The 9,266-nt window shown below is 34.8% G+C and overlaps 1 pseudogene; it reads left to right on the forward strand.

Moving 5' to 3' along the window:
- The first annotated feature begins 1,158 nt into the window (after nucleotides 1–1,158).
- Nucleotides 1,159–1,759, forward strand: LOC149158780 (ycf20-like protein pseudogene; annotated as a pseudogene).
- The last annotated feature ends 7,507 nt before the right edge of the window (nucleotides 1,760–9,266 follow it).

Here is a 9,266-nt window from a genome sequence, read left to right on the forward strand (position 1 = left end):
TCTTTAACTTATTATGCTCAATGTAAAATACTCCTAATTTCACTTATGTTTTGTGTGTGTCCTATGCAACAAGACTAATTTCAATGCTTACTACCAAACATTATATAGGTTATTGGTCTCAATGTACTTCCCCATGTTCTATTCACTGGTGTTAGAAGCCTCTCAATTACGTCACATTGTATGATTTGCTGCAACCAACACTGTGAACGGAAATGTCTCGCCATTAATCCCAATATTGATAATAATAAAAAATTCCCGAGGGGTCCTGAATTGCAAGGGGGAGTAGCATATGCTTCAGGATGTTGATGGAAGCAAGAAATATGTAGGGAAAGTTTTGTGGAGATTCCATTTTGTAAACAAGGATAAATTTTAGTAGGGAAAGTTTCATGGAGATGTCATTTTATAAACAAGGATAAATTTTAGTATCTCATATATATTTTCCATGTTCGATTGTAATCCATGTTCCATGGTTAATGTTACTTATATGCAACTATAGGTAGAAAATTCCCAACAACTTCTACACCTTCTCTATTGGTTTACGCAATATTGTAATTTAACTAGATATGAAGTTTACTAAGATATCCTAGAAAATATTTCTAGATACTTTGTCTAAGAACTACCAGTTCTATACCATATATTGATGTATAAGACATGAATTCTAATGTATAATTAAAATCCTAATACATTAAATGCATGAGAACTTGTGCTCTTATTGTTATGTGTTCAGTTTCTATTATGATATCTCTCTCTCCCTCTAAAGAACATCATTTAACTCTTCATTTATTCTTGTCCATTGTGACATCAAACATGGAATGTGTTTTTTATTTAGTTCTAATTACAATTCTCAAATTAGGCTTGAAGTTGTTTTTATCCATTTATATGATTAAATCAGCTAATGGAAGTGATGGGGTAACAAGGTAAATAAATTGTTGAATTCAAAATAATCTTGTAGTTGTGAAGGAAGCAACTTCTTCTCTTTGATTTTATATTTAAGTGTTACATTAATGTAGACATGCATTTGTATGCACTTCAAAAAGTATTTGTGGATTTAGCTATGATAGTGGATTCTTAGAAGTGGGTTCTCTATTGTGCTGCACATCTTCAAGGTTTCAATAATATACTGTGGAAACCTACATTATACAACCATCAACAAAGAACATGTTGGGAATACCTTATCCAATAGAATGTTCAAATTCATCAATAACAACACAAAATATTTGTAACGTGAATTCAACTAAAGTGAGTTATAATGGAAAATGTGTATTACATTTGAGGATCTAGTCAATATCACCATTTAGAAATAAAAGTTATAGTTCAAAGTGATAAGCTTGGCAGGTAATTTGTGCATTAAATACGTGAGAAAATTATGACTGAAGTGGTGGAACTTTCAATGAAGAGATACCAGGACATCAAGGCTTGGTAACACTCTCTTGGGTAGAATAGTTTGTGCAAGTGCAAGTTAGCTCTTAGAGAAAATTAATGGATCTCGAAGCAATTTTCCAATGAAACCTTTCCTCCTGCTCCTAGGTTGTTATGCAGCAAATGCATTAGTTACAATCATTGGGAAAACAAGTGATTGGGATGTTTGGTAGCTGGTATTATAGTTGCTACAATTGAGGGTATTTGCATTGTTATGTATATAAATACCATACCCATAGCCAAGCTACAGTCTCCAGTTGCTACTATAAACTTCTGGAAAGCAAGAGTCTACTTAGGTCTTTTTGTATATTCCTTCAAACGTGGAAGCTACAAATTATGACAGAAGCGACCAAAGTTGCAAATGGATGCTATTTTTCAATTCTTAAATTTTCCTAAAGTATATAAAACATTTGAAATTCCTTGTGATGCCACAATTTTTATCAACCATTAATATTTAAATGGGATGTCACCTATCTCTTCTATATGGAGTTGTTATTTTTCTTGTCACAACTTTGAATTTCCTTGTTCAATGTGTAGCAACTTGTGTCCTAGTTCTTCTCCTAACATTTGGTGGATTTTTATTAGGTCATTCATTGGTACTTGGTTCATTTCCATCGAGGTTGATGCATAGGAATGGAGTGGAATTGTAGGTTTCATTCTTATTGGAGGTTTTCCAATGTGAATGTTCAATGGATTGGTCAACTTGAATCTATGCATATGTGTTTTTTGTTTCTATGCCAAATCCTAGTTTGAGAGTTGTGTTTTGAATTATTTCTCATGAGTTAGTTGTAATTGCTATACAATATCAAAATTTTGTTGATAGACCGCCATCATTTCTCATCCATACTCTGTGTTTTGGGAAATAACTATTATGAAAACTAATATAATTTGATGAATCATAGCCATTTTACATGGACTAGTGATTTTCATGATAATTTTGGGTGCAACCTCTAGTTGTGATGTTTTCTTCCTACTGAGCGTCAATCATATCTACATCATTAACTTCTTGTTTCTTGGGTCTTAGGATGACATAAGGGATGTTTCATTTTTCTATTACTTAAGAAACTTTCCTATATCATCTTTTGCAATGACATTGATGCTACCTACATTAAGTGTAGTGGATTCTTAAATAGTTTGTTCCTATTGGGCACCCGTCTGAATGTCTTGTTTCTCATTTTGGTGTTGCTCTAGTGTCTCTTGTGCTTCAATTTATATGACAGCTCCCTTTGTGTTGATGGTCATTTCCTCATCATTTAGTATGTCTATAATCATATAATGTTTTTTTTCACATGTTGTCTTCATCTAGAATAGATTTTATTCTAAGAGAAATATTGTCAATAAGAAATTGATCATTTACCTCAGTAGGAGTGTCAACCAATTGTGGGATGCCTATAATATTTTATTGTTGATATCATGAGTCCTTGAATTTTGCAGGAACCCCATTCAAGTCAATAGAAATGTGTAAGTACTTTATGATCTATGACATATTGTGCAACAAAAGGATTGGGCTATGTGCCTATGTTGGTTCTAAAATTATCTCTAGGATACTTAGAGGTTTTGCACTCAATTTTTGATGCATCGTTGGATTCTTTGGAGTTCCAATGGTGATGAATAAGTAAATCATTTAGTGATTAGTTTCTTTCATGCTCTTCCCTATAATTGACACATAATATAGAATGTTGGGGATAATGGTTTTTAGTATTGGCACTCGAGGAGTTGCTTCCATATTTTTCTATCTTATTTATTGTCAGTTAGATTTATTTAAAATGCGTTCTTGAGATCCACCTTGGTAAAATACTCCATTTATGGAGTTGGAAGCAATTTCCAATGAAATATTTCCTGCTTCTCCTAGGTTATTATGCAACAAATTTATTAGCTACAATCATTGGAGAAACAAGTGATTGGGATGTTTGGTAGCTAGTATTGTAGTTGTTGCAATCAAGGATATTAGCATTGTTATGTATATAAACCCCATACCTATATCCAAGTTATAGTCTCTTGTTGTTACAACAAATGTTTGGAAACCAGGAGTCTACTTAGGTCTTTTTATATATTCTTTCAAACTTGGAAGCTATAGATTATGACATAGGTGGCAAAACTACAGATGGATGCTATTTTTCAATTCTGAAATTTGCATAAAGTATATAGAACATTTGATATTCCTTGCAGTGAGATAAATTTTATCAACCACTAATATTTTTATCCAATGCAAGTTATGTCAAGGGCCTTCTATCCCAATACATGGAGTTTAATTCTAAAGCACAAGATGGATGACAATTCTTCAACAGGGTAATCTGGGTAAAGAACTTGAGGGCTTGATTATTTTCAAATAGAGCGAGAAAAGGAAGAGGCCAATATGACATAATTCAAAGGTTGGAAAATTTTACGTCCACTAAAACATGTAGAAGGAAATCATGTGGCAAGAAACCATGGGAAAGGACATCATGGTAGATGTTGTGTATATGTATCAAATGTGGAGAAGAAAAATGATGGGAACAATAATTCAAATCCTCAAGTTCCTGATTGTGAGAATATTTTAAGTAATTTGTTTGAGGGAAATTGTGGAAAGAACTATGTAAAAAATAACTCCCCTTATCTAAACTGATAACTATTTCCTCTAAGAAACAATTTCAAAATTAAAAATGAAACAAAATCCCCTAATTAAGAGATTAAACACAAATTCCCAATAACCTTATTTGACTTGTCAACAATATGTTGAGAATTGGACATCGAGTGCATTACTCTTTTCCCATCACATGCCAAAAATATACCCATCTTCAAAATTCAGTCCATTCTCAAATTGACAATTAAGTTTTTGTGAGTTGTAAAAGTCTTCAAATATTGACTATCAAGATGATATTGGATGTTATGTTTTGTACTAATTATTTTATATTGGTTATTGAAGTACAAATCCCTTGGACATGTAGGCATCGATCTAGGGACTAAAAAAAATGCAACATAACCACCAGTTTATTGTCCTTGTAACTCATACAAAAGCAACAAATCAATCCCTTTTGACACTTGAAAAAATTTGTAGCTAACCTGTAGAAATTTCTCTATAGATCAACTAGCTCTGATACCATGTAGAAATTCTATAAATTCTCTACAAATCTCACACTAAGATCATGTAGAAAATCTGACTGTAGATTAACCCGATAATGCAATATACCAAAGAAAAATGCTATAATCTACTTCTATTATCACTTTGCTTTGTGGAAGCTTAAATATTGAGCAAGATCAAGTTGAACACATATAACCAGAAGAAGAAGAATCAATGCACATGAAACACAAAAAATACTCAGGGGGAAGCCTCAGCTAAAAACCCCACTATCTGTATTATCATACAAGGTGGAAATACATCATAATTATACAAAGCCTTAGCTCTCACAGCTAGCCAACTCTCAGTACAATTCTCCTGGATGCTCATAGGCAATCAAAGCTTCTCACAAGCCTTCCTCTCTGCCCTCCAAGCTCCTATTTCCTTGTGCAGTTCCTTTGGGATGATCTCCTTCACCCAGTGGAACACTGCTCTCACACACCGCTCTAACACACTATTAGAACTACGCAATCCTCAAGGAACCTTACCTTGATTGCATGCATGAGTTTCCTTTATAGGAAAACACATGAAACTGATAGTACATTGTCCTTGACATTTAGCTCAATTGGGTCTTTCTCAGAATAAACATGCATGAGTTTCTGATGAGGGAATCTTTAGTTATCTAGAGTACACTGGTTGAGTGCATGCATGCATCAACTGACTAATAATTCACAATTAGTTCCTTAAATAGTTTGGAACTAATTTAACTGGAATTAACTCAGTAAACTGAGCTAACTAATTACTACTCAAATATAACTCAATCTTAACTCCTTAATTAAGGGATAATCTCCTTAATTAAGGGATAATCTCCTTAATTTAAGGGATAATTATTGCATGACTTTAGAAAGACTTCTAACTTGAATTTATCCAACTAATTAATACATAATGAATTAATTAACTATTTCCAAGCAACTGGTGAGGCTAAATTCGATTTTAATTCACAATTTTAATTCAAGGACAAATTAAAATTGGAATATTCTGGACTCTATTTTTATCATTTCTTGTTGTTATTTTCAACACTCCCTCTCAACATGAAAGGAATTCAACTCGATCATGATCGTGAACCTTTGGAATGTTATGCATGCAACACTTCTCTCTAGTGTTGTTTCTCCAGCAACTCTAGAAACAAAAAAAACATCTAACCTGAATTAGTATGATGCATCTGTTATCAAAGTCTCTGGCTGCTATTGCCTCTGTCAATTGAAAACTTTGCACTTCTGCTGACTCTGCCTTTCTACACTGTGGTCAATCCTTCTCTGCACTCTTCAATATCTAACTGCTCTAGCCTCTGTCACTTTGATCTTTGACTGCATCAATCCCACTGATTCCTCCCACTACTATGTACCTTGGGCTCCGTAGCAAGGTATGATCCATGAGATAAAACTTCTCAATGGACCCTGCCCAATTTCATCCTTCTTGGGACTATCACTTCACATCACCCAACCTCACACCTATAGGTATGGCTGCATGTGATCCCTCTGCCCACTTTTCCAATTGTGGCTCCTCCACAATTGTCTGAGACTTCTTCTAGGGCTACATGTTGAGAGGTAATTTACTCTCCCTCTCAACCACCAAGTTTCTAACATTTTCCTTGCTCCTCAAGGATTTTCATGCATCTTGAACCTCAAGAGTGTATAGGTTCTTGACTCGTGAACCGATCTGTTTCACTTGTCTTGTGGTGATGTGTCTAAGGAACGCATTTCCTTTACTAAAGACAACATCATAGCCTTTGTCCTCCAACATCGCAACCGATACCAAGTTCTTCTTCAGTACAGACACATACTTCACATCTGTCAAGGTGATATGAGCTCCATGCTCCCTTTGAAAAGAAACCATGCCTGCTCCTGAAACACTATACCTTTTTTCATCACCCATATCTTAAGGTCTTTCTCCTCAAAGGTACTGAATAAAATTTTATCGTCGGTCATGTGGAATGAGGCTCCCTTGTCAAGATACCAAACACAACCCATCATCGATGACACCATGCATTCGATGAGGGTAAAATCCATTTAAAACTGAGAGGCTAATGCCTCACCTTTCGATCCTTTCGAGGATCCCTTCTTGGACTTCTTCGATGGGCAATTAGTTGAATAATGTCCCATCTCATGAAAATTAAAGCATATCATTTTAGACTTGTCACCCTTCTTCCCTCCATGAGAAGATTTTTATTTGGAATGGGAATCCTTCTGCTTCCCTTTCCTTGCCTCCCTTGCTAAGGCCAGATTTTCTTCATCATTATCCTGGGATGAAGAACCATCTTGAGTGCTCCTGCTGATCTCCTCCTACATGAGATCCGACCATAGTCGTTTCCAATCCAGCAGTTTCTCTCTTCCATTCACAGAGTCTTGGTAGCTATTCCAGCTCTTTGGAAGTCTAAGGAGAGTGAGGCTAACCATATCATCACACTACCAATCTCATCTTTGCAAGTGGTGAGCTTGTTCAGATATGTGGAAATAGTATTGTCCTTGTCCATCTTGATTCTTCGAAGCTTATCCATGAGCGCCAATTTCCTCTGGTCGCTACTATTCTGGTAGAGGTCCTTCAATGTCTTCCACATTGAAAATGGAGTATCCTTCCCATGGAGACTCGAGACAATATGGTCTCGAACTCCCTCAAGGATAATCCATCTCACCCTCACCACACACTTCTTCCACTCAGCCAACTCTTGTGCATTAGTTGAACCTGGATTTTGGATTTCTTGATCAATGAATTCCTTCAAGTTGTTGTCTTCTAATACATCCTCCATGCAATCTTTCCATGCTATGTAATTTGAGCTGTCTTCCAAGGCATACTCGAGTCTCAGGCCATAGAACGCCATTGGCAAACCTTGAAGTATGATATGAATTCAATTTTCACCTGCAACCCCAAACTTCAAACTTCGAATTCTCATCTCTGTATACTTTTCATAGCTCCGATACCATGTAGAAATTTCTCTATAGATCAGCTAGCTTTGATACCATGTAGAAATTTCTCTATAGATTAGCTAGCTCTGATACCATGTAGAAATTCAACAAATTCTCTACAAATCTCGTACTAAGATCATGTAGAAAATCTAATTGTAGATCAACCCGATAATGCAATATAACAAAGAAAATACTATAATCTACTTCTACTATTACTTTTCTTTGCGGAAGCTTAAATATTGGGCAAGATCGAGCTGAAAACATATAACCAGAAGAAGAAGAATCAATGCACATGAAACACAGAAAATACTCAGGGGAAAGCCTCAGCTAAAAACCCCACTATCTGTATTATCATACAAGGTGGAAATACCTCAGAATTATACAAAGCCTTAGCTCTCATAGCAAGCCAGCTCTTAGTACAATCCTCCTGGATGCTCACAGGCAATCAAAGCTTCTCACAAGCCTTCTTCTCTGCCCTCCAAGCTCCTATTTCCTTGTGCAGTTCCTCTGGGATGGTCTCCTTCACCCAGTGGAACACTACTCTCACACACTACTCTAACACACTGTTATAACTACGCAATCCTCAAGGAACCTTACCTTGACTGCATGCATGAGTTTCCTTTATAGGAAAACACATGCAAATGATAGTACACTTTCCTTGACATTTAGCTCAACTGGGTCTTTCTCAGAATAGACATGCATGAGTTTCTGATGAGGTAATCTTCAGTTATCTGGAGTACACTGATTGAGTGCATGCATGCATCAACTGGCTGATAACTCACAATTAGTTCCTCAAACAGTTTAGAACTAATTTAACTGGACTTAACTCAGTAAACTGAGCTAACTAATTACAACTCAAATATAACTTAACCTTAACTCCTTAATTAAGGGATAATCTCCTTAATTTAAGGGATAATTGTTCCATGACTTCAAAAAGACTTCTAACTTGAATTTCTCCAATTAATTAATCCATAATGAATTAATTAATTTTTTCCAAGCAATTGGTGAGACTAAATTCAATTTTAATTCACAATTTTAATTCAAGGACAAATTAAAATTGGAATATTCTGGATTATATTTTTATCATTTCTTGTTGTTATTTTCAACATAACCCATATTATTCAGACATCGTTTGCATTCAAAACATTTGGATTATTTTTTATTCTTGTTTAAAATATCACATATCAACCAACAAGTATTCTTTTCATTGTTTGGAAACAAATTTTCCACACACAACATAGCTAGTGTATGGATTATAAATGCAATCTTCATGTATACCATAAGAAACTATAAATATAAGAAAAATGAAATGAAGAACTCAACTTTTTAAAATTTATGAGATTCAATCCATTGTCAAATTTACTCTATTATGTGCTGAAGTGCATTTCTTGAGTTTCTGTCCAAGCTAAATACATTATATTTATGATCTATATTTTCCTGTGTTAAGAATGTGATAAATTTAACTTAGACTTGAAGAAAACTATTTTTTTGCAATATCAAATAATTCTTCATTAATTGCATCTTGTTGAGGAACCTCAACAAAATGGACCTTGTGCATATTCCAGCCATGTGAGTGATTAGCATCCCTTGGATACAAGAAATCCACAAAAGATGTAGGTTTTAACCCCGTACAAAAATTACTTGCTGCATACGAATTCTAAAACACAGAAAATAAACAATGCGAGATCATAACACATAAAACACATATACAAAGATACTTTCCCCTGGATCCCAAAACTGGGACTACCAGCTTGATTTTTCATTATGTTCCTTTCAATATTACAATACATATTTATACATGCTGAAGCATCCAATACCATGGACCGAAACCATCGCGTCTAAAACCA

This window comes from Pinus tabuliformis, chromosome 5_2 (assembly GCF_031772625.1).
Source record: "Pinus tabuliformis cultivar Carrire ecotype Pingquan chromosome 5_2, CPIR1, whole genome shotgun sequence".
Lineage (NCBI taxonomy): Eukaryota > Viridiplantae > Streptophyta > Pinopsida > Pinales > Pinaceae > Pinus > Pinus tabuliformis.